General features: G+C 43.7%; 12 non-coding genes across 12 annotated transcripts; 6 read left to right on the plus strand and 6 right to left on the minus strand.

Annotated features, from left to right (window-relative positions):
• Window positions 1-14,295: 14,295 nt before the first annotated feature.
• Window positions 14,296-14,367, minus strand: trnae-cuc (transfer RNA glutamic acid (anticodon CUC)). Its single transcript has one exon. It is a non-coding gene; the product is annotated as a tRNA-Glu (tRNA).
• A 281-nt stretch (window positions 14,368-14,648) lies between these two features.
• Window positions 14,649-14,720, plus strand: trnag-ccc (transfer RNA glycine (anticodon CCC)). Its single transcript has one exon. It is a non-coding gene; the product is annotated as a tRNA-Gly (tRNA).
• Window positions 14,721-15,485: 765 nt separating this feature from the next.
• On the minus strand, window positions 15,486-15,557 carry trnae-cuc (transfer RNA glutamic acid (anticodon CUC)). Its single transcript has one exon. It is a non-coding gene; the product is annotated as a tRNA-Glu (tRNA).
• A 281-nt stretch (window positions 15,558-15,838) lies between these two features.
• trnag-ccc (transfer RNA glycine (anticodon CCC)) lies at window positions 15,839-15,910 on the plus strand. The gene has a single exon. It is a non-coding gene; the product is annotated as a tRNA-Gly (tRNA).
• A 1,375-nt stretch (window positions 15,911-17,285) lies between these two features.
• trnae-cuc (transfer RNA glutamic acid (anticodon CUC)) lies at window positions 17,286-17,357 on the minus strand. The gene has a single exon. It is a non-coding gene; the product is annotated as a tRNA-Glu (tRNA).
• Window positions 17,358-17,638: 281 nt separating this feature from the next.
• Window positions 17,639-17,710, plus strand: trnag-ccc (transfer RNA glycine (anticodon CCC)). Its single transcript has one exon. It is a non-coding gene; the product is annotated as a tRNA-Gly (tRNA).
• A 765-nt stretch (window positions 17,711-18,475) lies between these two features.
• On the minus strand, window positions 18,476-18,547 carry trnae-cuc (transfer RNA glutamic acid (anticodon CUC)). The gene has a single exon. It is a non-coding gene; the product is annotated as a tRNA-Glu (tRNA).
• A 281-nt stretch (window positions 18,548-18,828) lies between these two features.
• Window positions 18,829-18,900, plus strand: trnag-ccc (transfer RNA glycine (anticodon CCC)). The gene has a single exon. It is a non-coding gene; the product is annotated as a tRNA-Gly (tRNA).
• A 765-nt stretch (window positions 18,901-19,665) lies between these two features.
• trnae-cuc (transfer RNA glutamic acid (anticodon CUC)) lies at window positions 19,666-19,737 on the minus strand. The gene has a single exon. It is a non-coding gene; the product is annotated as a tRNA-Glu (tRNA).
• Window positions 19,738-20,018: 281 nt separating this feature from the next.
• trnag-ccc (transfer RNA glycine (anticodon CCC)) lies at window positions 20,019-20,090 on the plus strand. Its single transcript has one exon. It is a non-coding gene; the product is annotated as a tRNA-Gly (tRNA).
• A 755-nt stretch (window positions 20,091-20,845) lies between these two features.
• Window positions 20,846-20,917, minus strand: trnae-cuc (transfer RNA glutamic acid (anticodon CUC)). The gene has a single exon. It is a non-coding gene; the product is annotated as a tRNA-Glu (tRNA).
• A 281-nt stretch (window positions 20,918-21,198) lies between these two features.
• Window positions 21,199-21,270, plus strand: trnag-ccc (transfer RNA glycine (anticodon CCC)). Its single transcript has one exon. It is a non-coding gene; the product is annotated as a tRNA-Gly (tRNA).
• Window positions 21,271-22,157: the final 887 nt, after the last annotated feature.

The raw sequence follows: 22,157 nt of genomic DNA on the forward strand, positions 1-22,157 counted from the left end.
CATAAATAATGGTTTTGCACAAGGGTGTAATAATGGTGTTGACATTGGTGGGGACATAATTTTTTCACTCCACCACCAACTAAGTTTGAGGGACACGTCCTTCGTGTGGGGGGTGTGGGGGGCCTCCCCCAGAAATTTTTTATTTCTTAGATGCAATTTCCTGCACTTTAACCAATTCTGGGGTGAAAAATGCAAATCCCATCTGATTCACAGCCCTCTGATTTTTTTTTTTTTAATGTAAACCATAATGGCAAGATTGAGAATTGATTTTTTTATGCTCACTCAAGTTTCTGGTGACTTCAACATTATCCCAGGCCCAAGCAGACATTGCCACAGAAAGATGTTTTATGTGTGTTATGTGTTTCTGAAATTTCAGGATCTGTAAGTTGATGAGTTTGGGTGCATTTTGTATAAAATATCAACTGATGAAGTTTTGAAAGTGCACACTGCAAAGATAAGTGTGAAAAGTGTGAACAATAAAAGTGGAAATGTACAATTTTTGAAAAATGTAGGCGGATGACTACTTAGCATTAGCAACAAGCATTTATTAGCTCTGCACAGTTCCCACAAAAATAAAACACCAGCAGTCAAAAGATTAAGGTCCAGCAAACATTTATTAAAAATAAAGACATACTGGCACATGAAAAACACTTTTCCATGGCTCACTTTTTCCTGAGCTCCTACAAACTATTAAGTTTGTAGCTTTGAGCCTATTAACTAGCCATATCTTGTATGAATGAGCCATGCAATGCATGGCGCCGCCGTTCATTGAGGCAGACAAACTGCTGAGTAACTTACCGTTGACTTGGTGAAATAACCTCTTATGTCCGTCAGTTTTCTTTTCTTGCCCGAGTCAGACATGATTACTCCGAGCCAGCGAATAAAAGACCCGTCACCTCGTCAGCTGTTTTCCCGCTATCACCGCTTAGCAACCAACCTAGCAACCAACCTAGCAACAACAAGCCAGGCATAGCGCTACAGAAGGTGATCCAATCTCAGATAGCGAGGCTGTCCCCACCAATGACACGCCATCTTTGAGAGAAGGAACTGCGGGAGGGGAAAATTAACCCTTTGTTTCGCCCGTGCTCTGCTGTGGTCCATGAGTTTAAGCATTCAAAAATTATAGAACGAGTGAAAAAAAATCAACACAGAAAGAAAAATATATCTAGTTTGAGATTTCTTTGTTAAGTGTGAGAGCGTGACACTAAGTCTGAAGGAGTGAGTGTCACGGCAGATGCGTGAGAGTTGGCAACCCTGCCTTCGGGGGTCTGAGTTGGAAAAACTGCGCTATGGAACTTTGCTGGAGTGGCCCGGTAGCTGAGCGGAAGTACTTCGACTTGCTTTCTGGCACACCTACCGCAAAAACAAATAGACCCCTCTCACGCTCCCAGGTACATTTGACTTGTCTTACCTTCTCGGTCGACATAGCTTGCACCTTCTAACTCCTCGCCGGTTCGTCAACAAACGTGAAAAGTGAAAGTGAAAGGGTGTTGTATTTACGACACTGTAACCGTACATTACCTCCAAGCCTGTAGGGGGAGCTCCAGAGTGGGATTTTTGAGAAGTTACATTGTATCGCTTAAAATAAGAATTTCTATAAGGAAAAAATGTGTCGTGACGGGTGGGTAGGTAGGACACGGACTCGAGAGATGTAAAAAGCAAACTTGGTTTATTTTTAACTTTGGACAAAACAAAAGGCGCAGCTGAGCCAGATGACAAAAACTTCAACTGTGAAATCAAAACATGAACATGACAAAAATAAAATTGGAAAAAAATTGAGATTTTTTTTTATATTCGTCAGGTTTCCGAAATGTGTCCCCCCCAATGTTAAACTCATTCCTACGCCCTTGGTTGTGTCACTTGTTGTGGCTGAAGTTGTGTTTAGTTCATCTCAGGATCCTAGTAGTCCTCAACAGAAGCGATGATCTTTGAGAACTGGTAGAGGGAAATGTGAGGAAAAAATGTTCTGTGAACTGAAAGTGTTTTATGTTTGTTTTTAAAGGATACTGTGAACCATGGCAAACATGGAATTGGTGGTGCGATGGTGGTCCAAAAAAACAACAACAACCCACAAACACTCTGAAATTTGGTAGATCTCAAGCTAGTACTTTTGAATAACACGCCGATTTTACCTTTATCCCTAACACACACACACCCACATCTTATTTACAATAAGGTGAAAAGCACAATCAGTTATAAAGTGAGAAAGCTAAATTTAAACAAAACCAATAACTAACATGTTTTAGTGCTTAGTTTTGGAGGAATTGACTTGCACTAGAGATCACATGTACAATATTCAGAGAAGAAACATGACCAATACTAGCTGACACAAAAGACTGACTATTTTCTATCCTAAAGCCCAAAACACAATGTTTCTCTCATATTTCCAAAGTTGGTTGTTTTGTTTGTGTCTTCTTCTCTAAAGTTGTGTTTCTGGCTTGGTGACCACAAATTTGTTTATTTCAGCCAAGTCTGAAGTGCCTGCATCACAGAAGTCTGGGAAGTCTGTTCTCTGTGGGATGAAATTAATTACTGAGCCAGCAAATCTTGTGAAAGTAGTAGGATGGCAATAAATCCAGAGCTTTGCTGGAAGTTTTGACTATGGGAAAGCCTTAAAGGTAGGGTAGGAGATCCTAGATTTTGAGTCCAGCGAAGCTGCATTTTGAAAATACACAGGTACAAAGTCCTAACCCCTTTCTTCAGACTTTCCCCCGAAGCCACGCCTCTAGAGTACATGAACGCGCAATGCTTGTTCACGAGCAGAAAGGTGCACGAGCGCTGTTTAAATCGTCGTTGCCGTATTTAGTATATGCTAACTATACGTTTAATAATGCTAGGTGCTAGCCAAGCTGGCTCTAGTTTAGCTTCCTGCCAAGCTTCTGGGCACGCGTAATTTGTTCACGAAGAAGGGTACGCGCACAGGGGGAAGGAGGAGCAGATTGCAGTTTGATAGACGCATCAGAATCCAATCATCGTTCAGTATGATTGGATAGTGTTTTTCCTGGATTTTTCGTTCTTAGAGGCCACTAAAACTTTTAATTTTTGTGTCAAAACTTTTAATTAATTGGTTGCAATGGGGATGTGAATAGTATTTCAAGGAATATGTAAAAAATGCTCCAGAAAAAGAACCCCTACCCCACCTTTAAGTCTTTCTTCATCTTAAAGTCAGACTCCATTTCTCTTGCAGACTAGAGATGAAATTTGAAAAATAAAAAAATCTGACAGACTTTAGGCAGCTCCTACATCTTCTCTACCCTTAGCACACACACTTAGTTATGTTTTATGCACCCGTCTCTTAATTTCAGAGGACATTACAGTGAATTACATACATTTCCTAAAGACTAACTGAAGCAATGCTCTCCACTGGCCCAGCCACTCCGCAAACCCAGGATTTTTTTCCTAGAATTTAAATTATTTCGGTCAAACTATGTCCCTACATGGCCACTCTGCACAAAGTAAAAGTCCCCATGACAACCAATATACAGTTCCTCCAGCCCCATATCAAATCTCTGTTCCACACTCACCTCTGGTAAGTAATATTATCTCCACCACATATTCATATGCTGCAAAGGCAAGTTTTTTAATACTGTGATAGCAGTGATCTGAAAAAAACATTTTATTCAGATGTATTTTAAGTGCTCTTCAATCCTACCGACGCCTTCCGATGAGGAAGCAGAGTTGGGGAGCTCGGACGTGGGACCTCCCATTTCTGGGGCTGAGGTTGCCGAGGTGGTCAAAAAACTCCTTGGGGTTGGATGAGGTCCGTCCTGAGTTCCTCAAGGCTCTGGATGTTGTGGGGCTGTCTTGGTTGACACGCCTCTGCAGCATCGCGTGGACATGGGGGGCAGTGCCTCTGGACTGGCAGATCGGGGTGGTGGTCCCCCTCTTTAAAAAGGGGGACCGGAGGGTGTGTTCCAACTATAGAGGGATCACACTCCTCAGCCTCCCTGGTAAGGTCTTTTCGGGGGTACTGGAGAGGAGGATCCGCCGAATAGTTGAATCTTGGATTCAGGAGGTGCAGATATGGGACTCCTTGATATGGGCTGTTCGGTCTCTGTATGACCGGTGTCAGAGTTTGGTCCGCATTGCCGGCAGTAAGTCGGACATGTTTCCTGTTAGGGTTGGACTCCGTCAGGGCTGCCCTTTGTCACCGATTCTGTTCATAATTTTTATGGACAGAATTTCTAGGCACAGCCAGGGCGTTGAGGGGGTCCGGTTTGGCTACCTCAGAATCGGGTCTCTGCTTTTTGCGGACGATGCGGTTCTGTTGGCGTCGTCAGGCCGTGACCTTCAGCTCTCACTGGAGCGGTTCGCAGCCGAGTGTGAAGCGGCTGGGATGGGAATCAGCACCTCCAAATCCGAGACCATGGTCTTCGGCCGGAAAAGGGTGGAATGCAATCTCCGGGTCGGGAATAAGATCCTTCCCCAAGTGGAGGAGTTCAAGTATCTTGGGGTCTTATTCACGAGTGATGGACGAATGGAGCAGGAGATTGACAGACGGATGCGGGCTCTGCACCGGCCCGTCGTGGTGAAGAAGGAGCTGAGCCAGAAGGCGAAGCTCTCGATTTACTGGTCAATCTATGTTCCTACCCTCACCTATGGGTAGTGACCGAAATAACGAGATCGCGAATACAAGCGGCCCAAATGAGTTTCCTCCGCAGGGTGTCTGGGCTCTCCCTTAGAGATAGGGTGAGAAGCTCGGTCATCCGGGAGGGGCTCGGAGTAGAACCGCTGCTCCTCCGCATCCAGAGGAGTCAGATGAGGTGGCTCGGACATCTGGTGAGAATGCCTCCTGGACGCCTCCCTGGTGAGGTGTTCTGGGCCCGTCCCACTGGGAGGAGGCCCCGGGGAAGACCCAGGACACGTTGGAGAGACTGTTTCTCGGCTGGCCTGGGAACGCCTCGGGGTCCCCCCAGAGGAGCTGGAGGAAGTGGCCGGGGACAGGGACGTCTGGGTCTCTTTGCTCAAGCTGCTGCCCCCGCGACCCGATCCCCGGACCAGCGCAAGATGATGGATGGAAGGTATTTTAAGTGCATTTCTTCATAATATCCAGCACAACTGTGAAAGTGAAGAGATTTTTAACATTAGGAAGATACTGGGAAATGTTGTCTATAAGGCAAGCAATGATCTATAACATAAATCTTAGTTTAGTTGAATTATCGACAAGTTACATAGAACTAAATTTATTAATGCAAACAGAAAAAACACAACATAGGTGAATCTGAACCAAGACCCCATAGATTTTATATTCTCTCTAAGATCCATAAGGAACCCAATACTTAGACGATACCTTGGGAGATTCCTCCGTGAACACCCATTGTGTCGGAATGTGGAAACGAATTCATCGAATTTCATTTATACACTCTTTCAATTAAACATCAAAGACACTTATCATTTTATTGATGTGGAGAGTCTTAAATACCAATATTGATGCTTAGTTTCTAGTCTAATTAGGTCCCAATAAGCCCAAATAGCAAAGAGAAATAAAAAATGCATGTAAAAAAAAAATCACCTTGGGCCTTAGTAGGTTGAGATCAAACTTGTCCTACAGATTTAATGCTACAGACTTCAAACTTGGCAAGGTGACTCTTAAGACATGGGGGGTATAATTCATGGAAAAACTTTTTCAAAACTTAAAGGGCGTGGGAACGCCTCAAAGTTTGATGACTCGCCATCACTCGACTCAAAAAATGAAGTCGCTTATAACTCCCACATACATTATCCAATCTGTCCCAAACTTCATACGGTGATTGCTGGACCCAGCCTGAACGCGCAAATATAACATAGTGACATCCACCTATAGCGCCACCTGCTGGTGGTCGGAAATGTCTTTTTTTTTCCACACCTCGCATTTGATCAAACTCCCTCCTACAGATTTAATGCTTTAAGCTTCAAACTTGGCCAGGTTACTCTTAAGACATGGGGGGAAAAATTCATGGAGAAACTTTTTCAAACCTCCAAGGGGATGGCCGGCCCAACGTACGCACATCCCAACGTACGCCACCTCGGTCCCGCCTACAGCTGCTTGCAGCTTTCTAGTTCTTTCTTTCTTTCTTTCTTTCTTTCTTTCTTTCTTTCTTTCTTTGCAAAAGGTCTGCGAAAACTCATGAAATTTTGCGAGCGCCACCTGCCAGTTGACGACATGAAAGTATCTAAACTTTATATTTTTGGGAGTCGCTCATTGACTCTGTAGCGCCCCCTACGATGCTTAAAAATGGTCCCCTTAATAGGATTAGTTTTGCGTAGGACGATGAATTTCGGTACACTCATTCATCATGCCCAGACGCACAAAAAAGTCTCTTCCCGCCATGGTCCCATGTTCACAGGAAGGCGGCCATTTTGGATGGAAAGTGAGTTTTTATGCCATTTTTGACCGATTCCACGCCTTGCATAAGATCGAACTTGTCCCACAGATTTAATGCTACACTCTTCAAACTTGGCCAGGTTACTCTTAAGACATGGGGGGAAAAATTCATGGGGAAACTTTTTCAAAAGGGCGTGGCCGTGGCGACGCCTCAAGTTTGATGACTTGCCATCACTCGAATCAAAATTCAAGTCGCTTATAACTTCCACATGCATTATCCAATCTGTCCCAAACTTCATAAGGTGAATGCTGAACGCGTACATATTATCATAGTGACATCCACCTATAGCGCCACCTGCTGGTGGTCAGAAATGTCTTTTTTTTAACACACCTTGCATTTGATCAAACTCCTCCTACATATTTCATGCTAAAATCTTCAAACTTGGCCAGGTTACTCTTAAGACACGGGGGAAAAATTAATTGAAAAACTTTTCAAAACTCTGAACGGTGTGGGCGTGGCCAGGCAGTGAAAATCATGTGATGGCGTTTGTGATTTGAAAGCCTTATCATCATCGCATTTTCAAAAATCCCGCTGCATTGGGATTATTATGTGCTCGTAGTACGTACGGAGAGGGTATCGTGCGTGTGGGCAGAGCTGCAGCTCCAGCGTCCAGCGCATGCCCCAACGTACGCACATTCCAACGTACGTCATCTCGGTCCTGCTCACAGCTGCTTGCAGCTTTCTAGTTATTGATGTTGTTATTACAATCATTGTAAATATTTAACAAAAATTTGAGCTACTTGACTAATTTGAATTTCCCCCATTGGGGGATGAATAAATTATTTTTCTAATTTCTGGTGAATATTAAATTAACACTATTTATGAAACAAATATACAAATGCTGTATAACTGTTTTGATCTCTTCTCAAAGCAGCTTTTTTGTATTTGATTCACGAAGAAATAAGTTGATGTAAGTTTCTCCAAGGCTTGGCCTTAATGAAGACTTGCGTGACCTCAAGGCTTCAGGAAATCGGAGGCTAGTTGAAACATTAACATGATAAATTCCCTGATGCTCTCCTCTCTTCTTTTCTGTCTGTTACACATTACATTATGCGAGGAGCAGATCTTATTTCAGCATGAAAAACGATTTTTCATGTGTATTAATATGGTATTCCTGAAGACAAAATAATAATCAAGATGAAGTAGAAACATGCAAAACCATGGGCGTAATTTCGGCATGGATATAAGGGACACGTCCCCACCAATATCCAGCGATTATCGTTTTGTCCGCACCAATTTGATCACTGGGGCTGGGGGGAAAAAACGGTCTCCCGTCTCATTCGCATTGCGGCGAAGAAAGGGTTAACCAAAAGTCCTTTGCCAAAGGCTGACGACCAATCTGATTGGCTGTGCCTTCCCCTTCTTTCACGTGAGACTCTAGGTTGTGTATGGTTGCTAGGAGGCAGGAGCGCCAAAAAAAAAAAAAGCTGAGGTCTTTTCGGTAGGTTCTATCACTGCGCTAATCAGTGGTGTTACCACACGGTACGTTATTAAATTACTCTGGCAGGCTAACGTTCCAGAATCTTTGGTGAGTTTAATCTTTCATGCTCAACAAGCAGCCCCCATAGATTCACAACTCTCAAGTGCCTGGTCAAAACAGCAGGGAAATGCCAGACACTGCTTAAGAAGTATTGTTGGTTCAGTACAGTTCCTTAGCAGGCAGGGATTGGCAATGCGTGGCCATGGAAAGGAAGATGGTAACCTGTTTCAACACTTGAAACATAAAGCCAAGGATGACGCCTGTCTCTCTGACTGGTTGTCCCGTCACCATGATTATACATCTCCAACAGTGCAAAATGAGATTTTACAGTTGTTTGGCACCTGTATAGTTAAAGATATTGCACAAACTCTCAGATCTCTGTCTGTGCAGCAGTTCTCCATCATTATAGATGGTACTCAAGATATTTCAGGGACTGAGCAAGAGTCCATATGTTTTAGGTATGTGGATGAGGATCTGGTTCCACATGAGGTGTTTGTGGGCTTATATCAAGTGTCAAGAACTACTGGAGTGGAGATAGCAAGAGCAGCGGTGGATGTGCTTTTGAGGCTGAATATCCCATTGGCATATTTGAGAGGTCAGGCATACGATGGTGCAGCAAACATGTCAGGATCGTATTCAGGTGCACAGGCAGAAATGAAAAAAACAGCAACCACTGGCATTGTATGTGCACTGCGGGCCTCACTGCCTGAACCTGATAACACAGGCTGCATGTCAGGCCAGTCCTTTAATTCGCGATGCCTTAGAGTGGGTGCATGATCTGGGGACATTAAGCAAGCAGTCAGGCAAATTCAAGGGCATGTTTTCAGCTGTAGCCGCAGATTCAGAGGGACCAAATGTGTCTCTTAGACCACTCTGCCCAACCAGGTGGACAGTAAGGGGAAATGCTGTCAAAGCCGTGCTATCTCAATATGACAGTGTGCTGGTGAGCCTAGAGGAGATGGCAGCAAGTGGGTCAAGCTCAGCTGCTAAGGCAAATGGTTTGCATGACAGATTTTCAAAGGGAAAGACTGTGCTTGGGCTTCTAGTGGCATTGGAGGTCATTGAGGAGCTAGAATGCCTCAATAAGTCCCTGCAGTAAAGAACAGCAACAATTGCTGGAATGAAGGAAGCAATAGAGTGCGTCAAATCCACCCTACAGGGTAAAAGAAATGAGGAAAAATTCCAGAAAGTGTTCGATAAAGCTGTGGAAATGGTGGATTCCCTGGAACTTGAGCCAATTCAGATTCCTCACCAGAGACGGCCACCGAAACGGTACACTGGTGAGGCAGGCAGTCACACTCCCAAGACACCTGAGGAGTCTTACAGACCAGAATTTTACAAGGTGCTGGATACTGTAGCTGTTCAGTTTGAGGATAGGTTTAACAAACCTGATCTGTGTGTCTTGCAGAAATTGGAAGAAACTCTGCTGTCTGGAAAGGTGGATGGCATTGTTGATCAGTACCCAGAAATTAACAGGCAGACTCTTGAGATTCAGTCGGCCATGTTCAGGTCAAAATATACATTCACATCTAGTAGTGAGGTGGCTACTATTATCAGAGGGATGCCAGTTGAGGTGAGGGGTCTGTTTAATGAAGTGGAAAGCCTTGTCAGGCTGCTTTTAGTTGTGCTAGTTTCATCAGCTGAAGCAGAGAGAAGCTTCAGTGCCCTGAGAAGGCTGAAAACATGGCTGCGGTCAACAATGACCCAAGTGAGATTGAACAATGCAGCTGTATGCCATGTTCATCAGGACATACTGGATAATATAGACATAAAACAAATATGCCAACAGTTTGTCGCAGTTAACGATCGACGAAGGCATGTGTTTGGCTCCTTCACATAGACCCATTCTTGTGCTCATCAGTTGAGATGACAGTTGCAGTATGGCTGAAATACTTACTAAGTCTTGAGGAGTAAAGTAATGTTAAGATGTAAAGTGATGTTAAGATGTAAGTATTTATTTAGTTAGTTCTCCTTTCATATAGCATGCCCTACACCATTGCAGAAGGAAAGTTCATTGTTTAAATATATATCATTTAGACTAACTGCTTAATGCTGTATAGTTGAAAATAAAGTAGGCCTACATTTTTTCTGTTATTGTAATGTTTTGTTTCATGGAGACCCGTTTCATGGCAGAAGTAAACAGACATGTAAACTATCAATGTGTGTCATTGATTGATTCGGTTGTACACCGACTGAAGGTATATCATTTGTGGCAGTTTTGGGGGGTGGGGGGGATTAGGTCCCTGTCCCCACCAATGTCAAAGCCAAAGTTACACCCTTGAAAGTGATAACAGGTATATTCTTGAAACTACAGTTGATGGGCAGAACGATGGTCTTAGACCAGTTGATAGAGTAGTCAGAAAGTGCTGAGAATTTATTTATGAGTGTGATCTTGTGAGTGAGAGATGTCTCTGAGTTCTGAAGGAAAAGTAATACATCATCAGCATAAAGACTTATTTTGTGTTCAATATTTTTGGGATGGATGCCTTTAATATTTCTATCTTGTCTGATAGGGCTGCTAAAGGTTCGATGAAGATTGCAAAAAGTGAGGGTGAAAGTGGGCAACCCTGTCTGGTACCTCTCTGCAGACTGAAGCTTGGAGAAATTTGATCATTTGTCCTGACACATGCATTTGGGGAGCTATATAGTATCCTTATCCAGTTAATGAAGTACGCCCCAAACCCGACATTGTTTAATGCTGCAAATAAAAATTTCCAGTTAACTTTATCAAATGCTTTTTCAGCATCTAAAGAGACGATTGTTGACGATTCCAAGTTGCTGATGGTAGAATAATCTATGAGATTAATTAGTGTGTGTGTGTGTTAGTGGATGAGTGTCTACCCTTTATAAAACCTGTCTGGTCAGGATGTATTATAAGGGGAGTTATTTTTTCTATTCTTTCGGCGAGAGCTTTGCAGATTATTTTGAGGTCTACATTTATTAGTGATATTGGGCGGTAGCTGGATGGAAGTACAGGGCCTTTTCCTGGTTTCTGTAGAAGGATAATGTTAGCAGAGTTCATGTTAGGGGATAATCTGCCATTAGGAGAATGGCAGATTATCAGACTTTTTTTGTCTGACCATTTTGTGAAATTTAGGTTCCAAAACAGTCCAAAATTCTTTGTAGAACTCAGCTGGAAAACCATCTGGTCCTGGGGCTTTGTTACTAGGCATATGTTGAAGGGCTTCATTGAGTTCTCCTGTTGAGAGGGGTGAATCCAGAGCCGTGGTCTGTTCGAGTTGTGATTTTGGGAGGTTGATGTTACTAAGAAACTGATCTATGTTTCTGTCTGGTGGATCATTTTGTGATGAATATAAGGCTTTATAGAAGTCCCTAAAAGCATTGTTGATTACATCAGGGTCATGGGTAATATTTCCTTCCGAATCCCTAACCGAAGAGATTGTTGTTTTCTCTTTGTTTATCTTTAATTGATTTGCTAGGAACCTTCCAGATTTATTGCCATGCTCAAAATTCTCCAAGCGAAGTCTTTGTATCAGGAACTGTGTTTGTTTATCAATAATTTCATTTAGTTCAAGATTAGCTTTCCTTAATTCATTCAGTATGTGTTCCTCTTTGGAGGCACTGTAGACAACTTCTAATGATTTAATCCTGAGTTCTAAATCTGATATTCTTGAACTTTCCCTCTTTTTCTTATTTGATGAAAAAGAGATTATTTTGCCTCTCATAACTGCTTTTCCCGCTTCCCAGAGAACACAAGCTGACATTCCTGGCAGCTCATTATTTTCCAGATATATAGACCATTCCCTTTTGAAATAATCAATAAAATCAGGGTCTTTAAGTAATGATGTATTAAATCTCCAATTTCTAACTGGTGGTGTAACTCTGTTATTCTTCAGTGTGATAGAAACTGGAGCGTGATCACTGATGGTGATGGGGTGGATTTTGGTGTCTGAAATATTACTCATCAGAGAACTGCTAACTAAGAAATAATCTATTCTTGAATATGAGTGGTGTACTGCTGAGAAGAAGGTGTACTCTCTGAGAGTGGGGTGGTGGGAGCGCCAAGCATCACAAAGACCAAAATCATTCATATATTGTTTAACAACATTTGCGGACTGCCAGTTCCGCTGACTTCCTGTAGTACTGCACCTGTCCACTCCTGAGTCAGATACCATGTTAAAGTCCCCTCCTATGATGAGTGTGTTAACAGAGTGATCGGAGAGTGAAGTGAAAAAGGAGTGAAAAAACGAGGGGTCATCAACATTTGGGCCATAGATATTAGCAATGCATAAATATTTTGGATCAATAAGGTAACAATTATAAATCTGCCTTCTGGATCAATAACTGGATGCTTGTTAAGAGCATCCCTTGCATGTGTGTGCATTTATGCTTGCAGGCGACTGATTGTGCTTCTGCTCTGAGTGCTTGTGCGCTGTCAGTGCTGTGTAAGCGTGGCGTTTGATTACGTGTGCTACTCAAATCTCCTTCTGTGCCGTGCATGTTAACATTAATATGACATACTGAAGTGGAAACGCAGCAGGTTGGGGAAGAGAGAAAGAAGAGAAAAACAGTGCAAAAGAGTAGAAGTGTGAGATAAAAAAAAGCCCAAATAGACGCAACAACCATGACCACAACCACAAGAGCAACAACCACAGCAACAACAACAGCAGCAGCAACAAGAACAACAACAACAAAAAAGAATATGGAGGTGATGGGGGGTGAAATGTTCACAGCCATAAAGCAGTGACCTACCTTTGTGCGGCTATGTGTATTATGTATACTAGTGTTACCTATGCATAGTCCTAAGTTTTATCTCAAGCCAGTATGCATAAGTGTTCGTGTTTACTGTTCAGTGTGGTTACCTGACAAGATGTTATATCGGCGGAGAAAATAGTATGCTTAATAAAGCCAGGGGGTGATGTTTGGGTCTCTGAAGAGTTGACCGTTCACATAGAGTTTATCCACGGCGATGACAGCTCGGGAGTTTTCTTCTATGAACTTCTTCAATGCAGACGCCTGCGACGATCCAGGATCTCCTTCGGGAACTGATCGTTGACGCTAAAGTCCGTTCCGCCCAGCTCTCACCAGGTCCTCGGCTCTTCACCAGTTTCTTCTGCTTGAAGTGTTCGAATTTGGCGACGATCGGCCTGGGTCGCTGGTGGTCTAGTCTCCTCCCTCCGAGGCAATGAACCCGGTGGAAGGTGATTGTGTCCACGGCTTCTTTCGGGAGATTCAGCTGTTTGTGAAGGAAGATTTTGATGGTGGTCTCCGGGTTCTCCTCCTCAAGTTCCGGAAGCCCGGCAAAAACCAGGTTGTCTCTCATGCTACGGGCCTGAATGTCGAGAAGGGACTCCTTTATTTGTTTATTTTCCTTGTTGAGGTTTGTCATCCCCTCGGAAAGTTGCTTTACCGAGTCTTTCAGTGTTTTGTTTTCTTCGGTTAGCATCACTACCTGATTCTGGCTAAACTCCAGGGATTCTCGCAGGGACTGGAATTCCTTGTGGAGGATCTCCACCAGAGCAAGCCTGGCATCAAAGCTCGCCAATCGCTCATTTATGGAGTCTAGGATGGCCACAAACTCCTTCTGTGGCCAGGTGGCAGCTGTCGGGGACTCGGCTTCGCGGCTGCGTTTGGTCGCTTGCGTTGTTTTCCCCATGACGACACGTTGAAAACACTCCTCTACAAACTCCTGAAGTGACTCGATCGTCTCTTCCAGGGTGAACGATATGTTGAGCAGTCCACGTAGAGGTTTCAGACCTATATTTTTAGGTTTTGGGTGTCGTTATCTGGCGTTTGTTGTGGATATTAGCGCTATTTTTAGAGCTAGATGGAGGACGCCATGTTGGATTCCGCACTGGGCTCGCGAGAGTTCACAGCATCACACGCGATCTCACCGGCCATCATGTGCATTCTAAGTTCCTTCTCTACAAAGCAAGTGGTGAAGATTAGATTCCACAGTGCGGTACGACACAAAAAACGGGCCTCCCTCAAACTCAATCCAAGACGGACGGACGGAGGACGGCCAGCACCTGCCAGATAACCAAATGCTCCAAGTCCACGGACAAAAACATTTTGTCCGACAATAGACCATGAAATTTCTCTTTTTCCGTATCATTCGTGGATGCCCATGTCATTTAATAACAAATGGCATTTCTCTTTGCTGCTCAAAATATTATTAAGCACCGTGTTACACATCAAAGTATCAGAAAAACTTGATCATTCTTTTAGTTTTTAAAAGCCACAACGGTCCTAGAGCTGCTGGAAAGAGTTAAGCGAGCCCTTCTCTAAAGAGAAGTAGTAAATCTGCTGGCTGTAAAGTGTTATTTCAAATCAAGTGGTGCGCATAGGATGACTTCTTACAAACCAACGTCCTATTGAATTTGTGACAGGGCTCAATTAAATTGACATTCTAGATGGATATCATTCGATAACAACAGCATAACTGTCTTAAGTTTACGCTAAACACAGTGCCAAAACCTGATTACCTCATTCCCTGACCGGGAATCGAACCCGGGCCGCGGCGGTGAGAGCGCCTAATCCTAGCCACTAGACCATCAGGGACCCAAAAGCAGTGCACACGGTACAGGTTGCAACACTGTGGTAAACTCTTCCTAACTGGCAAATTAATTTGCATAGTGCATTGTACTGAAGTTGTGGACATTTTAGCCTTAGATGAAAGCAATTCTGCACATCTGGAGAATGAATCCAAGCAAGCACAAGTTTCACGCTTTAGACTTCTCTCTTATTTCAGGGAGAAATAGAAAGATTCCTGAGTAAGAGTGAGTGTGTCATAGCCCTGCAAGAAAAACAGTTGATAGATGACTAAATCAGGGTCTGTCAGGGCATTGGTGGTATAGTGGAGAGAATAGCTGCTTCCCAAGCAGTTGACCCGGGTTCGATTCCCGGCCAATGCATTCTCTGCTCCTTGTATGATTAGCTTTCAAATGTACCTTGCTATCTATACCTCTGTTCAGACAATGGGTGGCTTGTTGGGGAAACACAGTCTCAAGCTTAATGCACTCTAGCTACTCTTCAACCAAGGAAGTATGTTTTGCTATGACTCTTCAGTTAAAGTGATGGTCTGTTATCTCATGTGCATTCTAAGTTCCTCCTCTACAAAGCAAGTGGGGAAGATTAGATTCCACAGTGCCGTACGACACAAAAAACGGGCCTCCCTCAAACTCAATACAAGACGGATGGACGGATGGTAGGCCAGCACCTGCCAGATGGCCAAATGCTCCAATTCCACGGACAAAAACATTTTGTCCGACAATAGACCATGAAATTTCTCTTTTTCCGTATCATTCGTGGATGCCTATGTCATTTAATGACAAATGGCATTTCTCTTTGCTGCTCAAGATGTTATTAAGCACCGTGTTACACATCAAAGTATCAGAAAAACTTGATCATTCTTTTAGTTTTTAAAAGCCACAACGGTCCTAGAGCTGCTGAAAAGAGTTAAGCGAGCCCTTCTCTAAAGAGAAGTAGTAAATCTGCTGGCTGTAAAGTGTTATTTCAAATCAAGTGGTGCGCATAGGATGACTTCTTACAAACCAAGGTCCTATTGAATTTGTGACAGGGCTCAATTAAATTGACATTCTAGTTGGATCTCATTGGATAACAACAGCAGAAGTGTCTTAGGTTTACGCTACACACAGTGCCAAAATCTGATTACCTCATTCCCTGATCGGGAATCGAACCCGGGCCGCGGCGGTGAGAGCACCGAATCCTAGCCACTAGACCATCAGGGACCCAAAAGCAGTGCACACGGTACAGGTTGCAACACGGTGGTGAACTCTTCCTAACTGGCAAATTATTTGGCACAGTGCATTGTACTGACGTTGTGAACATTTTAGCCTTAGATGAAAGTAATTCTGCACATCTGGAGAATGAATCCAAGCAAGCACAACTTTCACGCTTTAGACTTCTCTCTTATATCAGGGAGAAATAGAAAGATTCCTGAGTAAGAGTGAGTGTGTCATCGCCCTGCAAGAAAAACAGTTGATAGATGACTAAATCAGGGTCTGTCAGGGCATTGGTGGTATAGTGGAGAGAATAGCTGCTTCCCAAGCAGTTGACCCGGGTTCGATTCCCGGCCAATGCATTCTCTGCTCCTTGTATAATCAGCTTTCAAATGTACATTGCTATCTCTACCTCTGTTCAGACAATGGGTGGCTTGTTGGGGAAACACAGTCTCAAGCTTAATGCACTCTAGCTACTCTTCAACCAAGGAAGCATGTTTTGCTATGACTCTTCAGTTAAAGTGATGCTCTGTTATCTCATGTGCATTCTAAGTTCCTCCTCTACAAAGCAAGTGGGGAAGATTAGATTCCATAGTGTCGTACGACAAAAAAACGGGACTCCCTCAAACTCAATACAAGACGGATGGACGGCCAGCACCTGCCAGATCACCAAATGCTCCAAGTCCGCGGACAAAAACATTTCGTCCGACAATAGACCATGAAATTTCTCTTTTTCCGTATCATTCGTGGATGCCCATGTCATTCAATGACAAATGGCATTTCTCTTTGCTGCTCAAGATGTTATTAAGCACCGTGTTACACATCAAAGTATCAGAAAAACTTGATCATTCTTTTAGTTTTTAAAAGCCACAACGGTCCTAGAGCTGCTGGAAAGAGTTAAGCGAGCCCTTCTCTAAAGAGAAGTAGTAAATCTGTACCCAGGCTCCGCCCTCGCAGTGACGCAACACCTTCGGCTCTGCTACACTTACTCAGGCAAACTGCTCATTCAGGTGAATTCGAGTTCCCGAAAAAATGGGAACTCCACCCACTTCGTCGGGAAGCAATCAACTTTGAGCAGCGCCAATGGCCCAGGGTAGAGGCATGTTCAAGGTAGTGACGTGGTTGAACTGCCACTCAACCCATGGATTGTATACGGAAGCGCTTCATTCAATATCAACATGGAGCAGCGTCAAGCTTTTGACACTGCTGTAGATGCTGTAATGAAAGTGTTCGACGGGAGATTCTCGTTAAAAATCGAGCAAAGAACAGCCCTTGAATCATTTCTTGACAGGAAAGACGTTTTCGCCTTGCTCCCTACTGGCTTTGGTAAGAGTTTAATCTACCAGTTAGCCCCGCTGGTAGCTAAATCATACGTCAGAGGAAAGAGTGGTGTGATTGGCTTAAGCTAAGGCACAGCCTTTTCTGGCCACAACCAGTAGCAACCCAAGGGAGGCGGGTTGACCAAGCCATTTCGAATCGTATTCGTTATGGTCTTGGTCAGACCAGAATCTCGAAGAGATTTGAAAGTCTATGTTAATCAGGCTAGTAAATCTGCTGGCTGTAAAGTGTTATTTCAAATCAAGTGGTGCGCATAGGATGACTTCTTACAAACCAACGTCCTATTGAATTTGTGACAGGGCTCAATTAAATTGACATTCTAGATGGATATCATTCGATAACAACAGCATAACTGTCTTAAGTTTACGCTAAACACAGTGCCAAAACCTGATTACCTCATTCCCTGACCGGGAATCGAACCCGGGCCGCGGCGGTGAGAGCGCCTAATCCTAGCCACTAGACCATCAGGGACCCAAAAGCAGTGCACACGGTACAGGTTGCAACACTGTGGTAAACTCTTCCTAACTGGCAAATTAATTTGCATAGTGCATTGTACTGAAGTTGTGGACATTTTAGCCTTAGATGAAAGCAATTCTGCACATCTGGAGAATGAATCCAAGCAAGCACAAGTTTCACGCTTTAGACTTCTCTCTTATTTCAGGGAGAAATAGAAAGATTCCTGAGTAAGAGTGAGTGTGTCATAGCCCTGCAAGAACAACAGTTGATAGATGACTAAATCAGGGTCTGTCAGGGCATTGGTGGTATAGTGGAGAGAATAGCTGCTTCCCAAGCAGTTGACCCGGGTTCGATTCCCGGCCAATGAATTCTCTGCTCCTTGTATAATTAGCTTTCAAATGTACCTTGCTATCTATACCTCTGTTCAGACAATGGGTGGCTTGTTGGGGAAACACAGTCTCAAGCTTAATGCACTCTAGCTACTCTTCTACCAAAGAAGCATGTTTTGCTATGACTCTTCAGTTAAAGTGATGGTCTGTTATCTCATGTGCATTCTAAGTTCCTCCTCTACAAAGCAAGTGGGAAAGATTAGATTCCACAGTGCCGTACGACACAAAAAACGGGCCTCCCTCAAACTCAATACAAGACGGATGGACGGATGGTAGGCCAGCACCTGCCAGATGGCCAAATGCTCCAATTCCACGGACAAAAACATTTTGTCCGACAATAGACCATGAAATTTCTCTTTTTCCGTATCATTCGTGGATGCCCATGTCATTTAATGACAAATGGCATTTCTCTTTGCTGCTCAAGATGTTATTAAGCACCGTGTTACACATCAAAGTATCAGAAAAACTTGATCATTCTTTTAGTTTTTAAAAGCCACAACGGTCCTAGAGCTGCTGAAAAGAGTTAAGCGAGCCCTTCTCTAAAGAGAAGTAGTAAATCTGCTGGCTGTAAAGTGTTATTTCAAATCAAGTGGTGCGCATAGGATGACTTCTTACAAACCAAGGTCCTATTGAATTTGTGACAGGGCTCAATTAAATTGACATTCTAGTTGGATCTCATTGGATAACAACAGCAGAAGTGTCTTAGGTTTACGCTACACACAGTGCCAAAACCTGATTACCTCATTCCCTGACCGGGAATCGAACCCAGGCCGCGGCGGTGAGAGCACCGAATCCTAGCCACTAGACCATCAGGGACCCAGAAGCAGTGCACACGGTACAGGTTGCAACACTGTGGTGAACTCTTCCTAACTGGCAAATTATTTGGCACAGTGCATTGTACTGACGTTGTGAACATTTTAGCCTTAGATGAAAGCAATTCTGCACATCTGGAGAATGAATCCAAGCAAGCACAAGTTTCACGCTTTAGACTTCTCTCTTATTTCAGGGAGAAATAGAAAGATTCCTGAGTAAGAGTGAGTGTGTCATAGCCCTGCAAGAAAAACAGTTGATAGATGACTAAATCAGGGTCTGTCAGGGCATTGGTGGTATAGTGGAGAGAATAGCTGCTTCCCAAGCAGTTGACCCGGGTTCGATTCCCGGCCAATGCATTCTCTGCTCCTTGTATGATTAGCTTTCAAATGTACCTTGCTATCTATACCTCTGTTCAGACAATGGGTGGCTTGTTGGGGAAACACAGTCTCAAGCTTAATGCACTTTAGCTACTCTTCAACCAAGGAAGTATGTTTTGCTATGACTCTTCAGTTAAAGTGATGGTCTGTTATCTCATGTGCATTCTAAGTTCCTCCTCTACAAAGCAAGTGGGGAAGATTAGATTCCACAGTGCCGTACGACACAAAAAACGGGCCTCCCTCAAACTCAATACAAGACGGACGGACGGATGGTAGGCCAGCACCTGCCAGATGGCCAAATGCTCCAATTCCACGGACAAAAACATTTTGTCCGACAATAGACCATGAAATTTCTCTTTTTCCGTATCATTCGTGGATGCCCATGTCATTTAATGACAAATGGCATTTCTCTTTGCTGCTCAAGATGTTATTAAGCACCGTGTTACACATCAAAGTATCAGAAAAACTTGATCATTCTTTTAGTTTTTAAAAGCCACAACGGTCCTAGAGCTGCTGAAAAGAGTTAAGCGAGCCCTTCTCTAAAGAGAAGTAGTAAATCTGCTGGCTGTAAAGTGTTATTTCAAATCAAGTGGTATGCATAGGATGACTTCTTACAAACCAAGGTCCTATTGAATTTGTGACAGGGCTCAATTAAATTGACATTCTAGTTGGATCTCATTGGATAACAACAGCAGAAGTGTCTTAGGTTTACGCTACACACAGTGCCAAAACCTGATTACCTCATTCCCTGACCGGGAATCGAACCCGGGCCGCGGCGGTGAGAGCACCTAATCCTAGCCACTAGACCATCAGGGACCCAAAAGCAGTGCACACGGTACAGGTTGCAACACGGTGGTGAACTCTTCCTAACTGGCAAATTATTTGGCACAGTGCATTGTACTGAAGTTGTGAACATTTTAGCCTTAGATGAAAGCAATTCTGCACATCTGGAGAATGAATCCAAGCAAGCACAAGTTTCACGCTTTAGACTTCTCTCTTATTTCAGGGAGAAATAGAAAGATTCCTGAGTAAGAGTGAGTGTGTCATCGCCCTGCAAGAAAAACAGTTGATAGATGACTAAATCAGGGTCTGTCAGGGCATTGGTGGTGTAGTGGAGAGAATAGCTGCTTCCCAAGCAGTTGACCCGGGTTCGATTCCTGGCCAATGCATTCTCTGCTCCTTGTGTAATCAGCTTTCAAATGTACATTGCTATCTCTACCTCTGTTCAGACAATGGGTGGCTTGTTGGGGAAACACAGTCTCAAGCTTAATGCACTCTAGCTACTCTTCAACCAAGGAAGCATGTTTTGCTATGACTCTCCAGTTAAAGTGATGCTCTGTTATCTCATGTGCATTCTAAGTTCCTACTCTACAAAGCAAGTGGGGAAGATTAGATTCCACAGTGTCGTACGACAAAAAAACGGGACTCCCTCAAACTCAATACAAGACGGATGGACATTCAGCACCTGCCAGATCGCCAAATGCTCCAGTCCGCGGACAAAAACATTTCGTCCGACAATAGACCATGAAATTTCTCTTTTTCCGTATCATTCGTGGATGCCCATGTCATTTAATGACAAATGGCATTTCTCTTTGCTGCTCAAGATGTTATTAAGCACCGTGTTACACATCAAAGTATCAGAAAAACTTGATCATTCTTTTAGTTTTTAAAAGCCACAACGGTCCTAGAGCTGCTGGAAAGAGTTAAGCGAGCCCTTCTCTAAAGAGAAGTAGTAAATCTGCTGGCTGTAAAGTGTTATTTCAAATCAAGTGGTGCGCATAGGATGACTTCTTACAAACCAACGTCCTATTGAATTTGTGACAGGGCTCAATTAAATTGACATTCTAGATGGATATCATTCGATAACAACAGCATAACTGTCTTAAGTTTACGCTAAACACAGTGCCAAAACCTGATTCCCTCATTCCCTGACCGGGAATCGAACCCGGGCTGCGGCAGTGAGAGCGCCGAATCCTAGCCACTAGACCATCAGGGACCCGAAAGCAGTGCACACGGTACAGGTTGCAACACTGTGGTGAACTCTTCCTAACTGGCAAATTATTTGGCATAGTGCATTGTACTGAAGTTGTGGACATTTTAGCCTTAGATGAAAGCAATTCTGCACATCTGGAGAATGAATCCAAGCAAGCACAAGTTTCACGCTTTAGACTTCTCTCTTATTTCAGGGAGAAATAGAAAGATTCCTGAGTAAGAGTGAGTGTGTCATAGCCCTGCAAGAAAAACAGTTGATAGATGACTAAATCAGGGTCTGTCAGGGCATTGGTGGTATAGTGGAGAGAATAGCTGCTTCCCAAGCAGTTGACCCGGGTTCGATTCCCGGCCAGTGCATTCTCTGCTCCTTGTATAATCAGCTTTCAAATGTACATTGCTATCTATACCTCTGTTCAGACAATGGGTGGCTTGTTGGGCAAACACAGTCTCAAGCTTTAAGCACTCTAGCAACTCTTCAACCAAGGCAGCATGCTTTTCTATGACTCTTCAGTTAAAGTGATGGTCTGTTATTTCATGTGCATTCTAAGTTCCTCCTTTACAAAGCAAGTGGGGAAGATTAGATTCCACAGTGTCGTACGACACAAAAAACGGCACTCCCTCAAACTCAATACAAGACGGACGGACGGATGGACGGCCAGCACCTGCCAGATGTCCAAATGCTCCAAGTCCGCGGACAAAAACATTTCGTCCGACAATAGACCATGAAATTTCTCTTTTTCCGTATCATTCGTGGATGCCCATGTCATTTAATGACAAATGGCATTTCTCTTTGCTGCTCAAGATGTTATTAAGCACCGTGTTACACATCAAAGTATCAGAAAAACTTGATCATTCTTTTAGTTTTTAAAAGCCACAACGGTCCTAGAGCTGCTGGAAAGAGTTAAGCGAGCCCTTCTCTAAAGAGAAGTAGTAAATCTGTACCCAGGCTCCGCCCTCGCAGTGACGCAACACCTTCGGCTCTGCTACACTTACTCAGGCAAACTGCTCATTCAGGTGAATTCGAGTTCCCGAAAAAATGGGAACTCCACCCACTTCGTCGGGAAGCAATCAACTTTGAGCAGCGCCAATGGCCCAGGGTAGAGGCATGTTCAAGGTAGTGACGTGGTTGAACTGCCACTCAACCCATGGATTGTATACGGAAGCGCTTCATTCAATATCAACATGGAGCAGCGTCAAGCTTTTGACACTGCTGTAGATGCTGTAATGAAAGTGTTCGACGGGAG

This window comes from Odontesthes bonariensis, chromosome 8 (assembly GCF_027942865.1).
Source record: "Odontesthes bonariensis isolate fOdoBon6 chromosome 8, fOdoBon6.hap1, whole genome shotgun sequence".
Taxonomy (NCBI): Eukaryota; Metazoa; Chordata; class Actinopteri; order Atheriniformes; family Atherinopsidae; genus Odontesthes; species Odontesthes bonariensis.